Here is a 25,064-nt window from a genome sequence, read left to right on the forward strand (position 1 = left end):
GCAGGAATGGTAACATTTACGATAAACACACAGGAAGATCCACAAGAATTCCTAATGAACTTACTACAAATACTAGAAACCAAAAACATCTCTATAAATGAAATCTTCCAGATTCCATTCATGTGTAAACATACCTGCCACATCTGGTAAGTACCAGGATGAGGCAGCAGGGAATTATAGTAACTGTAGTGTAAAGCCCGTCAGGATCCAACTCTCCCCCATTTTTCAATATTAGCCCTTAGTGGGGTGGAGCGGTTAGATATGCAAAAGAAAAGGAAGGGTGACAGGGACGCTACTCTTGGTCCCAACTGCACTAAACTCAAACAGCGGTGCGGAGAGAAGTGACCATGCCCTTTTTGTCCCAGGCCCACAGAACCTTTGTGGAAAATGACATAAGGCTGTGAACAATAGCACAAGTGACTTGCAGCAGATGTCAATGGTACATGGGGCAAGCATACGCCGATAAGCAGGAACGAGGAAGATTCCTCCTGCCGTGGCACCAGCCTTGACTCTGTTCATCACAGCCGGTGAGTCGAGGGGAGAACTGATAAGAGCCATGCTGTGATGAATGAAAGTCGCAAAGTGGCAATTTGAACTACGTTTAAAGAAGTGTAAAAGTGTAAAAGGGAGACCAGCTGCAGAGTCAACCGGCACCATGTGGGTGCTAACTTCAATAAGTCTGGTCGATCCATAACTGAGCAAAACTGCAGATACCAGAAGGCCGTAGAAAGGACGCCAAGATAGGTCAAAGAGGTCATACAGCAAGTCAAGAAAAATCCCTGTACAATCGAAAAATTTTGATCTACCTACTGTTGAAAAGTAAAGGAGGTGAATCCCACAAACATTGAACAGTATAAAAGTGAACTCTGAAATTAAAGAGGGGTCAGCGCCCACTAGAGGGGGAACCAGGGGTGAGCCACTATCATCCTTATCAAGAGCCATAGTGAACCTGGTGAAGGGAGACTAAGAATCGAGAGGGGTGGGAGCCCGGCAGAGGGGGTCTGAGGGTGAAAAGTTGTCCCTCCAAAGATTGGTGAAAGTGAAAGCCAAAAGTGAAAGCAAAAGAGAACGGTGAAACAGCAAGAGTGAACCCAACCGAGGGTTGCCAGTGAAGAGAGGAAAAGTCCAAAGTCCCATTAAACAGTGTGTTGACAAGAGTGAACCCGGTGGAGGGATTTCCACGTTGAACTGTTAAAAAAGAACATTTAAGATTTGTGGAAACCAGAGAAGCTATAGTGAACCCAGAGGAGGGAGGCTGAAATAATCAATAGGGGTCAGCAACCAGAAGAGGGGTACCCAGGGGTGAAATCATCACCCAAAATGAAGACTCAAAGGTCCTAGTAGTGCTAAGGACTTTTGTGGGTTCCGAGCCCGCAGGAGATCCAGGGATGGAAAGCTGTCACCCAAAGTTCATTGAGAAAGGAACTGTTTTTATGTGTAAATTTGTTGAGAACAATTTCAGAGGGGTCAGTACCCAGAAGAGGGAGACCCAAGGGTGAAGAATCCTCACCCTAAGTAAAACAAGGATACAAATTTTCCATTTTGAAGGAACTTTTCTTTTTCTGTTATTTAAATACGTCAGGCCCTCGAAGGCAAGAGACTTTCAAGTGAAATGAGACTTGGCCATCAATTGCGCTGATAGCTGGAATGGAACTGTCTTCTCGTGGTGGGGAAAGCTCTTGAGAGTACTTTGCTACAAGATCCCACTTTACCCTATGCTCAAAACGTGGGGAAGGGAAACCCAGGCTACCGCATCCTGACATTTTATTTGAAAACACTTCTTTCTTTTCTTGAAAGCTATCCCACACCACTTTTTGTTTTAGTTGTAAGGTTTGGAAATAGGTTTCTAGGTATAGGCCGTTTTATTTGACAGAACACCACTAGAACTGCCTTATTTTTAATTTGATGGTTGACACTTGCTCCAATTTTAGAATTAGGTTTCAATTAGGCATTTTTCCAACCTGCATACAGCATTCATTGTTCAATAAACACCCTTGAACTGTGATCACTTGTGTCTGTTTTACATGTTGCCACCATGAGTTCCTTACATATACTATTATATTATAGCTTTAATCGATACAGTGTCCAAATATTGAGTAACATATTCAAACTTGCTTGTAAACATTTGTTGATGACACTTGCAAATCATTTAAATCTGGAAGTTAACCTTTGAACCGGTTCTTCTTTTGGAGGACAAGCCACTTTTGCAATGTTCTGCAGCATACTTTGTGCCCTGGGAACAAAATCTGTAGCCATTCTGTGCTTATGCACGGCCAGCAAAGTTAATGTCACAAATTCAAAATCAATTTTCTGGAATATTGACTTGGCCACCCACTGTTTGCTGCATTTTGTAAACACCATGATGTAACAAAGCATTGCAAAAGTTCCTTGCCATTTTTGCTTGTTCCCTCCCAATGTTCTTGTTGTGCTCAAATACAGCCAGTCTTGTTTTTGCCTCCATACCGTCTATGCCAAAATGCAACTTTTTAGCATGTACTTTAGGCACGTACTAGGGAACATCTCCAAATCTCCAGTGGCATAATACGGTTAATCCATTCAGGTCTCTTAAAAGCACTTTGTCGTACACAATTTTCTCTAGTGTTGCATGAGGAGGGGAACCTAACACAACCACTTCTTCTTATGCTCTTGCTCATTAGTCATTTGTGGACATGTTTTTTTTCTCTCCAAGAGTGTACGTTGGAACAATGGTGCACCAATGAACACCATTTTTCAAGTAGAATTTCTACAGATCAGCCACACGTTTCTGAGCACCACCAAAGATGGTTGCTGATCGACTGAGACCACTTTAAAATGTTTTCTGAATTCTTTTCTTACCAGCAGCTGTCATTTTTTTTACAAATTGATTTTTCAATGTGCCATACATCAAATGAATGTGGTATGTTTGGGAACTGCTCTCGCATGACCTTTGTTATTCCAACGTGCCTGTCAGTGGCTATCAGGTAAATTTGCATTCCCCTGGAGTTCGATTGATTTAATGAAACCATGTTTTTCCTTGGCAACAGATGATGTACATTCTGACACCTGAATGATGACTGAACTCACTATTTTTTTACTTTCCATGTCTTGAAAGTGGTAAGTGCAGTATTAAGTGCAAAATCCTAGACTGTCACACTGGCCGTCGCCAGCAAGCCTTCCCCTTTTTTCAGCAAGTGTACTGTCAATTGATATCTGTTTCAGTTTCCAGGCATGGCTAATAGCGGGGAACAAGAAATCCTACTGATATTTGTAGTACTGTGTTTTAGAAATTAACTCAAGTCCCACAAATTGACAGAAGCTTTACATTTTACTGAATGTTGTATCGCTAAACAGCAAAGCAGATGAACAAAGCACATTTCCAGCAGGCACTTTTTTCAAAGCATAGGTTGTACTGACCATGAGAATGTGCTATGGTGGTGGACACATCTGACCTGGATTTTCAGATTTGTACCTATGATTACACGAGTAACAATCATTAATGGTTCCACACATATATACACCTATGTAATTTCTGATCACATTTAATCTTTTGTATAATGTCTAGCAGACATTCATCAAATACAATGTAGTTGTGCTCCTTTACTAGCCAATCGTCTTGCAGTACTGTGGTTTGCTATTCGACAGTGGTGAACAAGTCCACCAAACTAGAAATACAGAAGTCTAGATCATGAGCAGAGTCATCAATCAATTGCAAAGATGCTTCAGTTATTTCCGGGCTGTAATATCTCTGCATGAAAAGGAGAAACAGGTCAAATCTGATGTTTCGTTGGTGTACATTTTTTAGAGGGTGTAGATTTTGTCAGCTGGTCTGCAAGCAATTCCGATCCATCTTCCGTTTCTTCACTTTCATCTGGGATATGATGTGATTTGTAGCAATGATCCATGGTTACTTTCCAAGTCCCACTGGTGACATTTGATTCATATTCAGGACACTGGACATTTGCAAAATAACTCTGAATCTTGACTTGACCATGCTGTGCCTCAAAAAGTAGTCAATCGACAGTGACATCTACTGAGATCCCACTTTACCCTGTGCTCAAGACGTGGGGAAGGGAAACCCATGCAAACAACTTAATGATGCAAACAACATCATTCATTTCTGTTGTTGTCTGAATCTTTATGCTCCTCTTCCTCCTGGGCCTCTAACATATTTAAAGGGAAACATGCTCAATTTATATCACAAACACAGAAGATACGATTTACCAATTAAAATTCTAACATGATTAAAATATCTGCTTTAAAACTTTTCCAAAACAACCTTGTGTGTTCTTTACCCTGGTTTTCTTAATTTTCTTTGAAGAAGTGCACTTTGAATTATTTACCACAATATCAAGCTACAAAGATATTTTACAATGTATAAACCGAGGAAAGTTAATTTCCACTGAATGCAACAGATGTCCCTAGCTTCTACTAGAACCCAATTAAAGTATGTTAAAAATGTAAACATATTAAAAATGACATGCCTATCATATGTGTTGATAAATAATATTTCAGATAATGTTATGTATACCACTGGTCCATGTGTCGCTTCAATTTCAACTGATGAGTGGTACTTTCCTTGAACATAAAATTAATTCAAAAAAAGTTAATTTTCAAGTGAATTTAATTGTATAAACTTTGATCTCACAAAGTAATACTCAACAAAGTTGTTTTAAATGATTGTCAACTGAAAACTATAAGGTTAGTTGTTGTAATAGAATTTCAAAAGTCTTAGCAAGATAAGGTCGAAAACTTGGTACGTGTGACATTTTCAAAATATATATTTTACATTTCACCTGATAACCTTCCGCAATGTCACATGGAGTTGATGTGATATTATCCTGCAAAACATAGTGATTAAAATGTTTCCTACAAAATCAGTTTGCTCTGTAATGTTCTCTTGGAAGCTAGATGGACAAAAGAGACTGTAAACCGACTGGTGGTATCAGCCCTCCGAGCAACTCTACCCCTAGGGACATTGTAAGCAGGGAGCAGGTCGAATTGGCCTAGTCCCCAGGGAATGGTAGGTGGGGTTGTGCCACAGCCAGCCCAGTTGCTAGTGGAGCCATCATTAGTGGCCAGTTTGTCAAGGAGGAACAGATCAGGTCAACGAGAATGAGGACTTTTGGGATGGAATTGCCACCTCACCTCATGAGGTGGCAAAAACTCATGGTTTTTGTGGGGGTTGCAGTTCCATGGGTGACAAATACAACAAGGTTGTTGATTAAAATCGTTTGCACTTTGCTTACCATTTTGAACATTGTTTGAAAAATAAAATGCTAATTTCAAACCAAAAAAAAAAGATCCACAACTACTTATATAAAGAACATATTAACTAGGCATGCCTCATTCTCCAGACCGGTTGCAAATGCAGAAGTGATTGTTGTGGAAGTACCAGCATTCTCCTATAACAGTTATTGTTTAAACTAGGATGTCATGGTAAAACTAAAAAGAAAACATGTGATGCAGATGATGGTCCATTTTGAGAGACACTCCTACACAACACTTTGTGTATATAACTAATAATGTACATAATAATCTTCTTTCTGTTTCAATTTGAAGTAGACCACATGCATTTATTGTTCAGTCGCATATAAACATCAGTATAGTATAATTACTTGATAGGTAAGTGAGGTTGCTGTTGACTCCAGAATAGTGACCGATCATGAATCTTGCTTCTTCATTATATATATATGTATATATATATATATATACATATATATATATATATATGTTCAGAAAATACTCAAATTGAAAAGGTACATTAGTATGATAAATGTGACCGCATCGAACATTCTAAAACATTACTACATTCATTTTGCTTGTCCTCACCATTGGGATACTCGACGAATCTGTGCTTTCCTCATTGGTGAAGGTCTGGACTTCTATCAGTGAGCTATACATAAAGAAATACACGCTAACCAAGAAATATAAAAGACATTAAGAGAATAACCGAAAGTGGGAAAAGACAAAGTACTCTAAATTGAAATATGTGTACACCTGCTGTGCATTGAGTCACAAGCTCAACTTGGATGGAACTATTACCCAGAAACTAAAAACGACTCATCCTATCACCTCTTACACACACTATTTCAATAGTTTGAGAGATCATTTAGAAGACATATGTATACAGACCACTCTTTTAATATACCAACAGATATAACAAATTCATCTTCCACTACTCACCTGAGACAGCTTGCGCTGACATTTAGTTGGAACTCCTTTTGGAAGCAACTTGCGAAGTTGTCTGAGATGACGCTTTTTACTGTACTGTCATGCTTTGTACATATCGTAAGCTGGAATCGATTGCCCCGTACATTTTCCAAGATATCCTTAGCTCTCCTTTCTATCTCAGACAATGGAAATCTGCAATTTAAAAGCCATCTTCTTATTAAATCCAAATCCTTTGGGAATACATGACGGACGTGCCAGGAGTTTTGACACGGCTCACAGTAGTGCAATCAAAAATGATACAAGAAGGAATTCCTGAAATATCTGTAGGGTCTGTAAAAAAATATAAATACTTATTAAAATGAATAATGCAAAGCAACAATCTTATAGCTTTGTGTGTAAATTTAGTTTCAAATAAAAAAAAAAACGTTTATAACCTTGTCTAATTATCAGGTCCAATGAAATTAAATTATTCAGAACTCATAGTTGTACTGCAAATCATCATCAAGTATTACTATTCCATTCAATAAAGTTTAAGCCACCAGAAGAAAACATGTGTTTTAGACGTAGACTATGAAACATTACATTCAGATTCAATGCACTGGAATGCAATGTGATAATTCCAGAGATAAAAATAAATCACAATCTCAATGAAGGCTGAGGTCTTTGAAATAAACAGTTGAGCCAATTCAGTAAGCCAGGTAACAAGTAGATTGTTGACAATATACCTTTTTGATTGCCGAGATGTTCTCTAGGTAACTATCAAGGTAAAGGCTTAGAAAAGTGGGGGTGTATGTGAATGTGTGACATGTTCGTCGACACCCACCAAACCTTGAGGCCTTTGTTTTACCTCCTCACACCCATCCACCCAGCCTCCTCAGGAAAGCACGGTCATAGGAGTATGCTGCCTTTGATACTGGTAGGGGAAGTATGAGGATGTGGCGAGTGCAATAGGCCCAGAACAGGCCCAGAGCAATGTTCAAGGGATACATAATTATGTTGATTGCAGGGATGGGGTCTTCAAAGGGTAGTCTGTATATACCGGGTCTGAGGTGGACATGTGGATAAGGGTTGCAGTGCAGCTGATTCCTTTGAGGTGCACATGGTGTTTGGCACCTTGATCCTTGCCATCCACCCAGCCCCCTCGGAGTGCATGGTCATAGGTGCGAGTTGCCATTGATACTGGTGGGGGATGGATGTGGATGAGGTGAGAGCAAAAGACCCAGAAGCGTCTTCTTTGGATACATACATATGATCATTGCGGGAAGCGGGTGTTCAAAGGGGAGTCTGGAGACACCTAGTCTGGGGAGGCCATGTGGACAATGGTTGCAGTGCGGTAAACCCCTTTGAGGTGGACAGGGTGTTTGGCACCTCAAGCATCCTGATACACCCAGCTCCCTTGGGAGCACACAGTCATAGGTGTCAGCTTCCATTGATACTGTAGGGGGATGGATTGGCGCTATGCAAGCACAATCGGCCTAGAAAAACGTTCAAGGGATACATAGTTATGTTGATTGCAGGAAGAGGGTATTCAAGGGGGAGTCTGGAGAAACCAGGTCTACGGAGGTCATGTCGATAATGGTCGCAGTGCGGAAGATTCCTTTGTGGTGTACATGGTGTTTGGCACCTTGAGCCTTCCCCTCCACCCATCCCACTCAGGAGCGCATGGTCATAGGTGTTAACTGTCATTGATATGGGTGCGGGATGGATGAGGAAGGAGGGTGGGAGCAATGTTCAATGGAGACATACTTATGTTGATTGCAGGGAAGGGGTGTTCAAAGGGGTGTCTGGAGACACAGGGTCTGGGGAGGCCATGCGGACAATGGTCGTAATGTGGAAGATTTCTTTGTGGTGTTCATAGTGTTTTGTACCTTGAGCCTTCCCATCCACCCAGCCCCTCGGGAGTGCACATTCATAGGTGTGAACTGCCATTGGTACTGGTGGGGGATGGATAAGGATGGGGTGAGCGTGATGGCCCGGAGCAATGTTCAAGGTATACATTCTTATGTTGATTGCAGGGGGGGGATGTTCAAAGGGGAGTTTGGAGAAGCCGGGCCTGAAGTGGCCATGTGGACAATGGTCAAAGTGAGGATTCCTTTGAGGTGGACATGGTGTTTGGCACCTTAAGTCTTCCCATCCACCCAGCTCCCTCGGGAGCGCACCGTCATAGGTGTGGGCTGCCATTGATACTGGAGTGGGATGGATGGGCATGAAGCAAGAGCAAAAGGCTTGGAACAATGTTCAAGGGATACATAAGCTCTGGAGCCGAGATGTCAAGTGTGGCTAAAGACACCCAAACCCCACCCGGTGGGTTTTGCCCATAAAGATGACTGAGACATTGGTTCTGTGTTGACAATAAAAGACTGTGGATTTTATTGCACAATACATCAGTGATGAGGCAAGGACAAAAGGCCACCAAACTGCTTTCATGAACCTCCTAGAAGGTTGGATGTGTGTTTGACTTACTAAAAAATGGAAACAACTATTCATTTCAATGTTTTTATAATTTACTTTGGTTATGTTTATGGCAAAAACAAATTACAAATTATATTGATGCGGTTGCGTCACTGTGTGTAAAAATCCCCTGTACTGTCCGGTGTCACTGAGAAATTTTGCACAAATGGCTCGAATGACCCATGCAGGTATTACTTGTCGAAAGCCGAATCCAAGCCTTCTATGAATCCCCCATGTAAACACACGATAGGCCACAAGCTTGTACCACCTATGATAGAGAAACAGAAATATTTCACATGAATGAACCATATGACTGTGTTTCTTTATTCTGAAGCACACACATACATTTGATGACAATGTTCCCCTTAAAGAAGAAGCTTTCAGAATAAATTCCTTGGTATTTGAAGTAACGACAAAGTACAAATATGAACTTCCATTCAAGCTAGAACACTTTTGGACCTAGGGCAATATTGTTTTAAAGTTTAAAGTGAATGAAACAGAATTGGTTGGGTGTTAATTCTAGTGATGAATACTCTGCCTTTATACTAGTATGAGAATTGTATTCAATTTACAGAAATAAATTATTCATCATTGGAAGTTATAATGATGTAGCAGAACAACATCAAAAGTTATTTGTCTCAGTTGTCAAACATACATCGGATCTAGAGTGAACTTACTAAAACTGTTGCTCAAAGTTCGTGCCTAAGGATCATCATCATATGCAACACAGATCTTGGGAGGCAGGCCGCTCTGAAGTCATGCAGGTCAGTGACACATAGTGGTGGTGTGTTTGCTTCTCCTATGTAGGCCAAGCATCCAGAATTTTCTCAGCAGCAGCAGTTCACCATCTCAGTTGGCATAACCTTGCAATGATTGGAGTTACGCCAGGTGGAAATGTCTTCCATGCCACTGGGTTCAGGATCTGCTGATTGATCATCAGGACTCTTAACCGATTCCCTATCGTTTCCACTTCTTTCTCTTACAATTAATTCCTCCCCTGAATATTCGGGCTCATACTGGTAGGGCTGTATTGTTGCCATAGTTCCTTAAGATTAAAGGAGTACAAAATCAACAGTCAAAAAAAATATAATGTGGTTTTTTTTGCATACAGTTACTTCTTTTAAAGAAGTAGAAGAGAACACGCTGCCATGTTACAAAAACCCAAAGTGCCAAGACATGAGCAATAGGCACAAACTATTACATTTTGCATGCACACATGAAAAAATTAAGCCATGAAAAAGTAGAATTTAAATATGGCTTGTTAAAGACTTTTGATATAAGAAATGTTTAAATAAAAGCAACTACTGTGTTTAATCAGTTCAAGCACTCTAAGTACCTGTTCACAGGATGTCAGGACGTCACACTGGAAATATAGCTGAACAGAGCAGAAAGAAGTCAGTGAGTATCAAAAGAAAATTCACTGGGCCTCATTACGAGTCCGGTGGTTACCGCCGGACTCGTATTACCATTCCGCCTCCGTGATTGCCGGAATCACTGGGGCATTACAACCTCGGTAATTCTGGAGGCGGAAATCGGTAAATCCCCATTCCCATGGAGTCCCAGAGGACTTCATGGAGCTGGGGACCAGGGAAACACCAGCTCCGTCTATGACAGAGCCGGTGTTTCCATGTCCGCCTGCAGGCGGGTGGTGTTAAACCCGCTGTGACACCTCCCGCCTGCAGGACTCTTAATCAGCCGTTGTGCAAAGAACGGTAGTTGTGGATTTACCACCACTGTTCTTTCCGTACTGGCAGGGTCAATATGAGGCCCCCTGACACAAAGGAAAAAGAAAATCCACTTTTGTGTGATCGAAAAGGGGTTTTTGATACTTGGGGGGGAAAAGCCATCTTGACATTTCCATTGAGATACATCACTAGATTGCTTGAAGAGGATGTTGATATGAGATGTGCATTGGCATTGTCAAGATGGGCATAAGCATCAAGTGATGTCAGCTTGATGGGTGGGTGATATGATTTAGTGCCGCAGGGGCACTTGAACTTAGGGTGCTGTGTCAACGGATAAGATTAGCTCAAGATGGCGGTGCCTGACCTGTTGTTTTCGGATGTGTAAATGCGAGGAAAACTAAGGTAAGATGCAAAGGAATTTTTTTCAGATCGATTACAGTATGATTAAAAAAAACATGCACGATCGATTGGGACAATCAAATTTCTGGGCAAACTTGCCCTTCATTGACTCTTGCTTCAGTCCGGGAATATTCAAAGGGAATATTCAAAGTTATAATTGCACTGGAGGCATGTTATGGAAATGCGCAACACTTTCCTATGGATACATGAACATGTTCTGATTCGTTTCATAATTAAACTGTTCAGAAAATGTTCATGTACCAACAGGAAAATGCTGCACCATTCCCATTATGTGCCTACAGCTGTATATTAGATATTTAGGTTCACGCCATCTCCCCTGATGTGTATAATATATTTTGCTTACAGAGTCTCCAAGGATTTTCCTTTGTAGGCTCAACATGATGAAGATCCTTTGGCAAAACACTGCCGGGGGAAAGCTGCAGCAGCTAACAAGCAAATGGTTTATTGGCTGCTACAGTTTTCCCCCAGCATTTATTTGTTTGTGCTTATGGAGCGTCTCCTTGGAGATGCTCTGTGAGCAAGTGCTGCGGGGGGAGGGGAATGCTACAGCAGCAAATAAGCTAAATGATTATTCGCTGCTGCAGACTTCCCCCAGCAGGGCCACTCTCTGTGATTGGCTATCATATCTCAAACAGAGATACCTTGATTTTGGCCAAATTTCAGCAGATTTCTCACTAAGAGACAAAATTCGGTACACTGCTACTTTCAACCTGCTCACTGAGATATTCATGATACTGAGTTTCAACACAGCTCATAATACCAGATTCTGCTGCCATTTGTAATTCTTTGGCAAGGACAGGTGGACCCATCAAAGCACAGAGAATGGGTGAAAGTAATCCTTGCAGAGAAATTTAAAATGCATTACCTGTACATTTTTATCAGTGGCTTTAGACTGATTTTAGATCATTCTTAGTAAACTGACTTCTAAAGGCCCTTGACAGAGTTTTTAACCCTTTCCATTTAAGGGGCTGTTCGGTGAAAGAGCAGCAGCAGTACAAAATACACCACCGCCAAACACAGTAAAACAAATGCAACAGTTCTTGGGACTTTGTAACTACTATACTACTGTAACTACTATAGTTCTTGGATATTTGACTATTCCAACCACACCAAAGCCTGTTGCATGTGCTAAAGGAAGTACAGAAAGTAAAGGAACCCATCAATTGGACAGGTGAGACTACCAAATGTTTTCAGGAACTGAAAAATGCAATGAAATATGCAACAGTTTTAGCATCAATCGTTGGGACACAAAACCCCTTGCTTACTATAGTGGACTACTAGATCCAGTAATGTTGGGTAATTTTCCCTGCAAGCAGTGTTTGCCCTCTTAGAGAAATCCAAATCCACCCTCACTACACATAAAGCCTAAGGATATGAGGTGTTCTTGTCAAACTCTTCCATTCATATTGTCTGATGTCGCACAGTGAACCCTGCATCATTCATTGCAAATCCCATGGAGCCAAGTGATCCAGTGCATAGACGAGGGTACCGTCGTCAGGGAAGATGCATTTGAGGAACGGGAGGTGCTTTTCATTGATGGGTCATCGACGATTGATCAGAACATGGGACAGAGACACACTGCTGCAGCAGTAGTGAGCCTCCTATATGGAGAATACGTGGTTATGGTAAAAAAGAGATTGCTCTCACCTTGCTCCACTCAGCAGCAGAACGGTTATCACTCATAGAAGTAAAAGAAAAGTCTAAGCAAAGTTTAGTTTCCATTTACTCACACTCAGCATATGTCACTTCCACGGTGCATTCAGGATTGGCAAGTTAACACAGGACAGGGTTAAAAAACCTGATGGTGCACCCATGCAGCATTACTCTGTAGATTAATTGGGACATTAAAACAACCCGCCGTTGTTGCTGTGGTAAAGTGTGCAGCCCATGCAAACAATACAGTCCCTATAGCTTATGGCAATGAAGCAGCAGACAGAGCCATTAAAGAAGCGGCATATCTCCAAGTAACAAAGGACACAATGACCCCTGACAAATCAATAATTGCAGCAGGAACAGTTACCAGTCCCATACAATCCAGCACCACTCACACAGATTATTGAACTTCAGGGTCGAGCAGCACAACAGGAAAAGATTTATGGTGTTCCTGATCCCCACAGATTTAATTTGGAGACAAAATATGACAGGGAAAGTGGTAATGCCCCAGGAATTGCTAGTGCAATTGCACTACCCCATACATGCATCTAAGCAGTATATTGCAGCAGACATCCAGAAGGAATCGTCTGTCCCCAATCTATAAGAACATATTGATATTTTCTTAGCAAATTGTACCACATGCCACCTGTACAGTACAGGCCACACCCTTAAAACCTTGAATGCCCACCCAAGGGATCCTTTCGGGAGCTCCACATTGATTTTGTCGACATGGTTACCAGGTGCAGTAACTTTCATTATTTCATTATTGTAGTGTGCCCATTCTCCTGTTGACTTGAAGCAGGACCTTGTACCTACCCCAAGGCCAAAACAGCAGCTACATTTTTGATGCAAAAGGTATTTCCTAACTGGGGAAAATGTGATGTCCTGAAATCTAACAATGGGATTCACTTTTGTAACCAGGTTTTTAAAGCCATTAGGCATAACGCATAAATTGTGCTCAGTTTACCACCCACAAGCCAACCAGATTGTGGAGCATCTTAACAGCCTAAACAAAAAATGTTTGGCCAAACTCTGTCATTCTTTGAGTAATAATTGGCTTTGTTGCCTTACCCTTGCTTTGTTTAGTCTTTGGAATCAGGCAGGAATGGATCACCATTTAGTGCCTCATGGGATCACGACAGGTAAGAGACTGCACACACCACTCACACCCACACGTGCAGCCTCCAATGCTCACCAAACAGTTGAAGTATTGGGGGATGAGTTTCAGCGATATATTAGAGATCTAACCAAATGTGTTAAAGTTATATCTCAACAGCTGGACCGCATCCACAACAGCTGTCTGCATCAAAGACCCACCACTCCTGTGGTAACCACAGCTCTGCAAAGCCGATCACGGAATTAACAACATTTTCAAGGACTGTACAAGATCACACCCACCGCTGTAAAGGTTAAAGGACATGAGACCTGGATCCACCTCAAGGACGTCCGAAAGGACACATGTTCCAACCCCCATCCCCGGGAGCAGAACAAAGAAAGGCAGAAGCCATACACATGAGTTTCATTACTATGTAATTCACATTTTTTAAATCAGTGCATCCCTTTGGACGAGTACCCACCAACTCTTCTTTGCAGCCTCCAGGAACAACAGATCATATTAGAAGTATTATATTGTGTATAGGTTGTATTTCTTTCTCTCTTTTGCTTTCCTTTGTTATAATAAGGTTTATTGGGATGGGGGTTTGGAAATGCAGGTATAATGATATTATAGTAGAACATGTGTTAGCAAATAGGAGTGTATCTATGATTAGAAACAGCAAGGACACTGAAGATGAAGAGATTCTTCTAGAGTTTTGCAGATGTGTGTTAGGAGATATTTCTCTTTACTGCATCTTGTCTTCCATTGCGATGGACCCCCAGACATTTTGCTTTTATTTTTGCATTTGACCTGCTCTTTTTGCATTACAGTGAAGCCACTGACTTTTTGCTCATCTGTCATGGAGACATTGGCATGTCCTGCAGGCTCTCAGTACTGGGAAACATTGATTGCCTTAGTCTAGTTATTTGGTTACTACTTTGGTAACTTTTTATCACTATTGGTAACTTTTATCATTTCAAAATGCAGTACAATGGGGTCCACTTCTGCTTTGCCCTAGACTAACACTCAAGAGGATGTTTGGGTTTCTCTTCGTGTGCTAAATGAACAGGCTGGTGGCAGCAGTTACCTTTTGCTATTTTTTGGTGTATTTTGTTTTAGCCTTACAGTGTTTACCTCGTTTGACTACAAACTGTGGCTAGTGGTCATACATGGCCATGCCACAAGGTTTGTTGCTTGTCCTTTGGCCATCTTGTCTTTAGCGCTTCATCCTGGCCTGTGAAGCAGGAAAATCCTTAGATGAGCTTTCAGTGCCCGGGAAAGAAGAGGGTTTTGACACGCTACTGGAGGGCTATGTGTGTTTGCTTCCAGGAAGTGGGTTGGACTGTCTGGTCAGTGTGTCTGAGTGGTATGCATGAGTTTTGCTGCCAGTGGTCCTGATTGGACCATCTGCTAGGGTGTGTGTGGGCCAGATCTGTCATTGGCTAGCGGGAGTTTCAGCTCTTACCTGGCTTTCTGGGTAAGAAGAGGACACCTGCCCCCACTCTAGAGAGATCCTGGAACAAACTAAAGGAGCCAAGAATCCTACCCAGCTGCAAGACTATTGGAAAAAGGATTAGAAACCAACTTCTGCTGCTGCCATGGTAGATCCCTGTCTTGTGGAAGATCTCCAGCAGTCCTGCGAAGGAGGTGTGACCCTTGGTGTGGAGATAACATCCATTCTCGACATCAGCTCAGAGTCCTGTGTGGAAGACCCTTCAGAAGTGCACCTGGACCACCCAGTTGCTGACTAGCTCTGAGTGTGGGCTAACATGCTGCAGATGTCGCCATTCCAAGTTGAGGCTTGGAACTTGGGGGATCTTCAGCTTGTCCTATAAGACTCACCTCTCGGAAAAATCATGGTCCTACAATCAACGGGACCCAAGATAGGAGGCAAAGTCTGAACACAACAAATAAATCCCCTTGTGTCACTGTGCATTGGTGGCCGTCATCCATACCTGCTTACCTGCATCCTGTCCTGTCCTGAGAGGAGCCCTGTATCAAGTTCTTTTGCATTTTTCAACTGGAAGAACATACACCTGCATTAGCTGCCAACCGGAGAAGTGCTTGAACCTGCAACCCTCTGGGGATCAAGGTCTGAGGCTGACATTGGCAAAAGCGACCTTGGACCCTCTTAAGCAGACCTGCAAATCCTATGAAGAATTGGAGTATGGGGTGAGTTGTAGCCATACTTACCTTAACCCCTAACCTCCCTTTAAAGGTTTTGAAAACTTTAATAATTTTTGTAAAAATGTGGCTTTGCCATTGGTTGCTCACCCACACACTTGGACATGTGGGGACACATTTGTTAGTCAGATTAACTTGTCCCCTAACACTTGGAACTGTTCATTGGACGCCTTCATTTTTCCCAGCTTCACAAAACAGTATGGAACTTTGCTGAACTTTCGGGCACAAGGCGCCATACATTTTAGGGATGGACTTCTGAAATTAGGATTAAATCTCTTTGGATTTGTAGTGCTTATACTAATCTGCAGATTCCTTTTCAGGGATTTGATAATTATTTGTCCTACTCCAGTGAATGTTTATATGTATCTATTATTAGTGTTGTGTGATAGCATTAACCGTTTGTTGTCATGTTTCACTGTGTTATAAGGCCGTAAGTAAAGAAGTACTTTTACATCTGTTTCCCTAAGTGTGTTCGTTGAATGTTTCACTGTGTGTGCTTATTGTGGACCCCTTACAAGCTCACTACCTCCTGAGACTTAGCCTAGACCACTCACCTTACAACCTTGAACTAGTATGGCTCCAGCTCCCAGAGTTTTCCTTCTATACATCTGTCCACCAGGCCAGAGTATAGAAAATCAGTCCTAGCAATGTGCATCACCCAGAGTCATATAACTTATCATACAATCATATGAGGAAGGTGGGAAGAGAGAAGTCAAACGATTCATGTTACATATGTTCACTGATACCGCATGTAATTGGCACACACAGAAAGTTGTGAGAAACCTGAAGGTGTCTCCCTGGTTAAACCCCAGGGATCTGTCATCCAGGTGACCAGGACATGGCCATCGCTATTGGATCCAGTTCCTAGGGTGGACTAGTGAGGTAGTAGTGAGGAAGGATCACCTGGATGGGGGTCCGCAGGGAGTGGGACACTGATGGGTGAGATGCAGTATCCCCTTCTTTCAACAGTGTTCCCCCTTTGTACCATGTAGGATATTTAAAAACACTGCCCTCCCTTTTCTGACATGAACACTTTCACATAAAATGCATGAGAATGGACTAATACCAGTGCCATTTACCTGACGTGTCCCAATACCAGCATCAGACAAAGTCAGGCAAATGACCAGAATCACACACACCTGATGACCCTTTCCCTTCCCAACAGGGATAAAAAGTGGAGCAAGAGAGCACAATACAAGCAAGGCAGACCGCACGACGAGACAGTTAATCGACCACAGCAGTTCAAGAGGAGAAAGGCAGTGAGAATTGAGAGGTTGACAAGGAGAGAAGCGCCCTTGCCCTTTCCGCCCCTATCCTGAGAACCCTTCAAGAAAGTAAAAAACATAAGCCCAAGGACAATAGCTTTACAGTCCTGCAGCAGATGTCAACAGTACACAGGGCAAGCCTACGCTGAAAAGCTGGAGCGAGGGAGGATCCTGCTATCATGGTACCAGCCTTGATTCCAGAGGCAAGGAAATCCAAGCTGTTCATCACAGCTGGTGAGTCGAAGGGGAAACCGATAAGAAACCAAACTGTGTGGAATGAAACCAAAGTGGCATATTGAGAAAAGAACTGTGAATTATAAGGGGACGACCAGATGCAGAGGGGACTGGCACTGCATGGGGCTGACCCAAGAAACTCTGGTCAATCCTGGGTTAATGGAAACTACAGATTTCAGTAGGCCGTAGGAGAGCCACCAAGACAGGTCAAATTGGTCATTCAGGATGTCTAGCAAAATCCCTGTACAGTCAAAAACATTTGACCTAACAACTGTTGAGAAAGCAAGGGAAGTGAATCACGCATAATGAGAAAGAAAGGGAAGTAAATCCCGCAGACATTCAAGGCAAATGTAATTGTAAAGTTTGCAAGAGTGAACCTGGCGGAGGGATGCTGATGAGAAGGGGTCAAAGTCTAAAGTCCCAAGAAACAGTGTGTTGACAAAGGTGAACCTGGCAGAGGGATGTCCACGAGAACTGTTCAAAAAGACATTAAGATTTGTGAACGAGAAAAGCAATAGTGAACCCAATGGAGGTAGGCTGATAATTGAGAGGGGTATGCACCCAGAAGAGGGGGACCCAGAGGTGAAGAATCATCATCTCCAGCGCCTGTTGAAAATAACTTTTATTGGTTTGTTATATTTTTACTCTTCCAAGGCAAGAGCATTTTCATGAAATAGAGACCTGATCCTCGAGGCGCCTGAGAAGTTAAAACCATATGTGTCGTCTCGTGCTTGGGAAAGCTCGAGAAGTATCACCCTAAGTTATTAAGGAAACAAACTATCACTTGGTAAGGACATTTTTCATTTTGGTATAGTGAATTCATCAGGTCCTTGAAGGCTAGAGACTTTCAAGAGAAACAAGACTTGGTCATTGACGGCCCTGATAGCTGAAAGCGGAACTGTCATCTCGTGCTGTGGATGCTCGAGAGTATACTGTGCTCCAAGATCCTACCTTACCCGGTGCTCAAAACGTGGGGAAGGGAGACCCAGGCTACCGCATCCTGACATATTATTTTCTTAGCATAGGCCCCTTTTATTTGACATAATGCCAAGAAATGTCACCTCTAATAGGACAATGTTTAGCACACCTGGCCGGATGAAGGGTGCTTGGGTTATTTCAGGTACATAAGATTTATGCAACCGTGTTAGAAGCAGATACCAGTGAATGCACTGATAATGATGGGCAGGAGCATGTGTGGTGCAGAATAAGACCACAATTACAATTGGAAGGGGCTGTCTTTAACAACAATCCATTGGTCAAGGGACTAATGAGCTGTAAGGCAGGTGGACTGGTGGGTTTTTGGAGGAAGAAGTGGTATTAATGAGGTATATTTTTATGTGTGGGGACGATATGTGAAGCATCTGGCCTTGATAATGCTACGTGAACTTCTCAATATAGTACAAGCACTTACACAATTTTCCTTGTATTTCAGGGGTACAGGAATTGTGCCCATTGGCACAGATGGACACTGTAACAGAACATTCCAGATTCCAGACCTCAATGGAGGAACTGCAGAACTTATGGACATGTTCTGGACTTGTGGGAGCTCTGCATACGTCCAGGTCCCACCATTCTGGAAAGGAGTTTGTTCTCTGACCACATTGAATTCCATGGTCCTTATTGTGCCTGATGCCCATCTCACTGTTGTAAATGTGCCCCACCCAGTCATGCCCACCAGCAGGCCCACCAAACAATGGGACTCTGCTACCATAAACGCTCAATTTATTTTTCAAAAGACTCCACTGAAAATGCAAAGGCCATCACTGAGCAGTACTGGTTGCTGAGCAAGATACAAACTTGTATTAATTACCTCCTAGCTCTAGGAATGCAGACTGCGACAAACTCCAAATGGCTCCAGATAGTGCGCTGGGAGCTGATTCAGATCGCACATGAGACAAAACATGACCTCAACACCATTAGGGAAAAGTTGAGGGCCATATGATTAATGACTCTTCAGAACAGATAGATGCTCGATCTACTCACTGCAATGGACGATGGGATATGTGCTAGGATAAAGAGCTCATGATGTACCTAGATGCCACACCATTATTCGGACAATGGGTCCCTGACGCACACCATTGGGCCCTACACAATCTATGTGCTGCAATGAGAAGGAAGGTGGGGTGGTGGAGAATGATTGGCTGAATACACTGTTTCCTGGGTTCCTTCCTGGTTGAACCCAGCCATACAAATGCTGAATCCCATCATTGTCTTCTTACTTGTAATATTCTGATCTTTTCAGCTGATCTTAAGATGTTGCACAAAGACACTGTCCAAAGGAATGGCTATGATGTGACTAACCCTTAAAACAGGTGAGGGCATTCTGCTCTTGAAACATGTGCACCCACAGACTGATACATGGAATGGCGAGATAGAGCATCATACGGTAAATGTAGAGAATCTGATTGGTTCCCCAGGTACACTTTCATATCCCCCACCTGATCTCGAAAATGATATAGAACATTGGGTTGATTTCGCTGGAGATAGGGTTTGTTGTTTTTTAATGTGCAGTCGTAAGGAGTATGCTCAGACGGGAGACTTTGTTTGCAACGTGTGGATGCCCAAGGATAATTTTGACAGGCAAAGGGAAGCAAGATTAGTTAATGAATTAACTAAAGGGGTGAATTTTGGGATGCAAGTGCAACTTCCCAACCGTGGGAGGAGGTTATGAATGCATAAATCTTATTAGCATAGAGAGCTTGTTATTTAGTGTTACCATTTTTGCCATTTTATATAGCATTTTTGCCCACATGATATTTGTAGTTATGCTCAACACCCATTAGATAACATTGTACAGTCAAAGGAAGAGCAGCAACAATATGGTTCCTCAGGTTTAGAGTTTAGGCTTGTGACAGTCTAAGCAATTTGTAGCTAGTATTCGTGAATTACGTAGTGTTCTGTTTGCATTTAGGAGAATTTAGAATATGTTGGTTGAAGGGTGGCTGAAGTGTTATGTAGTGTGATATTTAGTAGGATATATGTTGATATTTAGTGACATAAGGGCTTCCGCCTGTGTGAGCAAGAGTTCTGCCATCTTAGATTAGGCCCTGTTAGAGGTTATAGCTTTTGTTAGTTATAACATCTTGGAGATTCTGTTTTGTTCATTTAATTAGATGTTATTCTTGATAGTAGTTAATGTAGAAAGGCCCAGCAGTCCACAGACGATAAGAATTGAATGCATTATCCCCTGGAGATTAAACAAGTACAGCAGATGTGGAGGGCAGACTCGTGGCAACAATACATGGTTGAGATATTGCCAGAATATTGAGCAAGCTTGAGGATATACTGCTCCCATTGAGAAATGACAGGTTCATTGGAACTGCAGGTTTCAAGTTAAATGCAGCAAATACTAACGAGAAATAAATCCCAAAGAGCAGTGCCTCTGCTGTGTTTTTTTATAAAGCCACCTGGTGATACAGGAGAGATAGGGAAGGATGCGCACAAGGAAAGCAACATGTTTCAAGATGGGAGCCGCAAGAGGTGTTACCAAAGACTACATATCCATGGTCAAGCAGCCATTTGGGATAGCCAAGTTGCCTGGTAACATGCGAAAGCAGCATTGTGCCCATTTTGTTATCACAGGGTATTGACTTCACTGTTCGCATTAGTTCCGTGATTGGTCTGTTTCGGGGCATACACTATGCAAGTTAACTTAAGTTGTTTTATTTTTTAATTTATAGGGTGCACCATATGGACCCAAAGGCATAAGGGCACTACAGCAATGCAACAACACATATGTTAAATCCAGGAGCTGAAAAGGGAACAAGCGCACAAACCATCATGCAACCCAACAATGTCATGAAAAAGGTGTGTTTTCAGTTTCCGCTTACATTTTTCCTGCGAATGGATGCCTCGTAAATCGGGTGCACAACACGTTCCAGGCAGCAGGTGCAGCTGCAAAAATGGTTTCTCTGCTTACACTCATTAGTTTAGTTCTTGGGACACATAACAGATTAACATCATTCGATCTCAGTGTTCTCTGCGTGGACCTCTTCACCAACCTTTCCTCTAAGTAGGCAGGATTCCCTCTGGCAAGACTCTTGTAGGTAATCACCAATAGCCGAAAGGAAATGCTGGGCTCAATAGGTGACCAGTGCAGATTTCTTCTAGACTTGTATTTGTGTTAATTTCTCTTCACACCCTTACTACCCTCACTGCACTATTCTGAATCACCTGCAGTTTATTGTAATCTCCTATTCTGATACTACAGCCGTCTATTTTTGAGCCAATGATGGCTCTGGCCACAGAAGTACAGTTCTGTTTCGACAGAAAGTCCAGAGCTGCAACATCAATTGAACAATAATAATAATAATAGTAATAACAAGTTATGCTGACCTGGGCATTAGGCTACTTACCTGAGCATGCATACTCAAAGTTTGATCCAGGAGGACAGCTAGCATTTTTACCTTAGCTTGCCCATTCATCCTATAGCCAGCTATCAAAAACCATTGATACTCCAGATACAGCATTGTCTTGGCTAATAAGGAAAATCCATTGTTGCAACAAGTTACCTGAATATAAATGGCCAATTAGAACAACGTGTTTTCTGCTGACTGCACAATCAAGCCATTCACAGGGGATTGTATCCATGTTGTCACAGATAGGTCATTGACCAATGTGGTAGTAAAATATAGGTGATGTTTAGATTTGTGTATATGAGCTAGCCAATGGGAAATGTGGGTTTTCACGTGTATTTGATAAATGTTGCATATATATATATTTTGTGGTTTTCTGCTGCAAAACATACAACTGAAATGGGCGTTTTGAGCGAGTCTTCAGTTTTTCAGTTCTATGGGACTGACTGATGCTCGCAGCCGTACTTGCCTGTCATAAAACGTGTTTATCTTGCTAAATGTGCATGCCTTGTTGAGCCCTTGGATTGCTTTTTATCGATTGGTTTTTGGGTCTGCCATACACAGTTCAAACGGATTTGTTCAAAGCACGTCATAACCTACCTCTCATCTGCCTGCTAGCTAACATGTTACCTCTAACCTGCCTCTGTACCTCACATTCTCTGCCTCCACTCTAGCGCTACATCCATCATGGTTGTATCCCTAACACAGCTGGCCGTACCACCTACCTGCACTAAAACTGTCCAATGTTGGTTGTCCTTAATCCATGTATGTCCACCCATGTATTGTCCCCGGTGACTGTTCCACCCCACCACAACCATGTCAGTATGTTACCTGAACTCACCACATTGTAAGAAGCTCACTGGTTCCTGCCTAATCTGATTTCCTATCTATTGTACGTTCCTGTGTGATCACAAGAGCAATGTGTCATCACTGTATATAAAAAAAGGTATATTAATACAATACAACATGTATGTGCATTATCTCCCAGCCATAACAATATTGACTAATCAGCCAATCATGTTTTACAATGCTCCACCCAACCAGAAGCAACTTACCATAATATACCTCTGAACCTTTACTGCACTGTTCTATGTCTACATCTACATGCTTCTACCCTGCACACACGTGTGCCGGGGACAGTAGCTAATGACAGCGCTCCTCCATCACATGCATTGCCACAGTAAACACAAACACTTGGGAGTTCTTTCTCATGGCACGCTGGGCCTCAGGGGGATTTCGCATGTAAACATGCTTTGTACATCAGGCCTGCAGACTCCTGCAGACTGCTCACACTTGCACCACACTGTTATAATATGATCTGAAGAATCTTGTGTTTTTTCTTCTCTTGTTCTCTCCCACACACCCCTTGCCTCCTCTTTACCTCTCTCACTTTCTCTCGCTCTTTCTCTCTGTTTCTCTCTCCCACGCAACCTCTCACTCCCACACACCATCTCTCTCCACACACCCCTACTTCTACCACACGCATCCTAACTCTCTCTTCATAAACTCTCTACCTCTCCCGCACTCTCCCTCCATCCCACACACTCCTCCCTCCCCCACACACATCAACTCCACCCCCTCACACACACTTTCTGTCTTAGACACTCTGTCTCCCGCACCTTGAAATTATCTTGTCATGTCCATAACACTTCATCTTTTTACACACACTGCCTCCCCCCACGCAACCTCTGACCCGCTCTCACACGCATGAATACTATCTCTTCTGCAGTGTCACAAACGTTTTCTTTAACTCTCTCTATCTCTCTCTCTCGCTCTCCCTCTCTCTTTCTCTCGCACCGTCTCCCACCTTCATGGACCCTGGCTCTACTGCACACTATCAAACACTTCTCCCACTAGTAGCCAACATTATCTAAACTAGTGTTACAGTCTTTCAAATGGAGCATGTTTCAAGGCTGGGATTAGGTCAACATTAATAAACGAGATGATATGAAGTGTGCTTCAGAGGAATTACTGATATGTTTGCACTATGCAGCTGTGACCAGTTTGCAGAAAACTCGCAAGGGCATTTTAGCATGATATTAGTACTAGAGCAAACATTGCCTCATTGATAAAAAAACTAAAAACATTCTTTCAAAGCATTTGTGCAGCAGTAATAACAGGGCAACGTTTGATCCAGTTCAAATTTGCATTGAAAGGATGGGTTTTTGTGCTACGCAAAACGTTACCCTAGTGCGAATACCATGCGAACTCGTACTTGCACAGGTGCAAACATCCTGTAATCTGGCCCCTGGATAGAATGTATTGGTGCAAATTGTTACTGCAAGATTGGTTAGATGTTTCAGAAAGCATTGAACCACCTTCCTTGTTTTCCGTGCCTTAAGCTTAGTGGTGTATTTAGTAATTGTCAAAATCCTGTTGTCGCTGATTCTTTGTCTCATTTGGAGTTTCCCCTACTCAGGGAGCTTGATCCAGGATTAACGAAAGCCATGACACACCTTCCACAGCATCTTTACAAGATTGGTACAGACATCCGACTGAGACGTTTGCGGTGTGCCTGGGTGATACATAATGAGTGGTGTGTTGTGAAAACATGGTATCAGTGGCAATCAGCGGAATGGTACCAGCAGTTCCGGAAGCACCTCAAGACCTTCCTCTTTGCTTCTGCTTTCGCCCCCCCTCCCCACCGAGCCCCCTTGCTGATGTGTTTCTCTCTCGGTACAGTGCACCTGGCAACCCTCTGTCCTCCGGGCCCAGGTACTTGCTCACCCTGCCACCCTCCTGCACTCCTCCGGGCCACCCCTTGCACTGGGGTCTGTATCTGCACCCATACAGGCCCCCAAACCCCTTTCTTTTCTTTCTGCACTTATCAGCTATATCTTGTCTGCTGCCTTAAGCCCTGCACTTGCCACTCGCAGGCTGCACTACCACCGCGCATTGCCTTTATTATTTATTTGGTTTATGTATTTATTATTATTTATCTGTTTCTCCTCTGCTGCGCACTTTCCACTTCTCTTCCCTTCCATGCACTTTTCCCCTTTACTTTTCCCATGCACTTGCGCATTCTCAATGTCACTGGGCCTAGTAAGATTGTTGTTTTGTTCTTCCCTGTTCCCCTTCCTTGCCTTGACAAGCTGTGTATGAGGGTGATATAAATACAATATACAATAAACTGCACTCATTTTCCATCTGGCGAAAGATCAAGAAACACGCATGTTGATCCTGTTCCAAGTTGTGGTTTGTGCATCTCACATTTGTAACAAGCCATTGAGTTATTGTAGACACCAGAATAAGTCTTTCATTTGTGTATGCTCAAATTATAGGTATCCTTCACGTTTCTTTATTACACATCAGTCAACTTGCACCACAGCCTGAGTCCCAAGATGTGGTCTTTTAATTTGTGTAGCTATTTGTGTGATCACATATGCTCTTTGCATTGATTGATGCAAAGTCCAGGATAAAGCCCTGTTATATGGAAGGCAATGTTTTATGGAGAAACGGTCCTTGCCAACCTGGGACTACAGTCTTTAAAATGGTGTTGCATAATAGGCCACGCAGATTACGTCACTGACCAGGAGTCTGTGTGTGGTGATACTCTAGGGACCCATATGAA

The sequence above is a fragment of the Ambystoma mexicanum genome, chromosome 4q (assembly GCF_040938575.1).
Source record: "Ambystoma mexicanum isolate Mex_15411 chromosome 4q, UKY_AmexF1_1, whole genome shotgun sequence".
Taxonomy (NCBI): Eukaryota; Metazoa; Chordata; class Amphibia; order Caudata; family Ambystomatidae; genus Ambystoma; species Ambystoma mexicanum.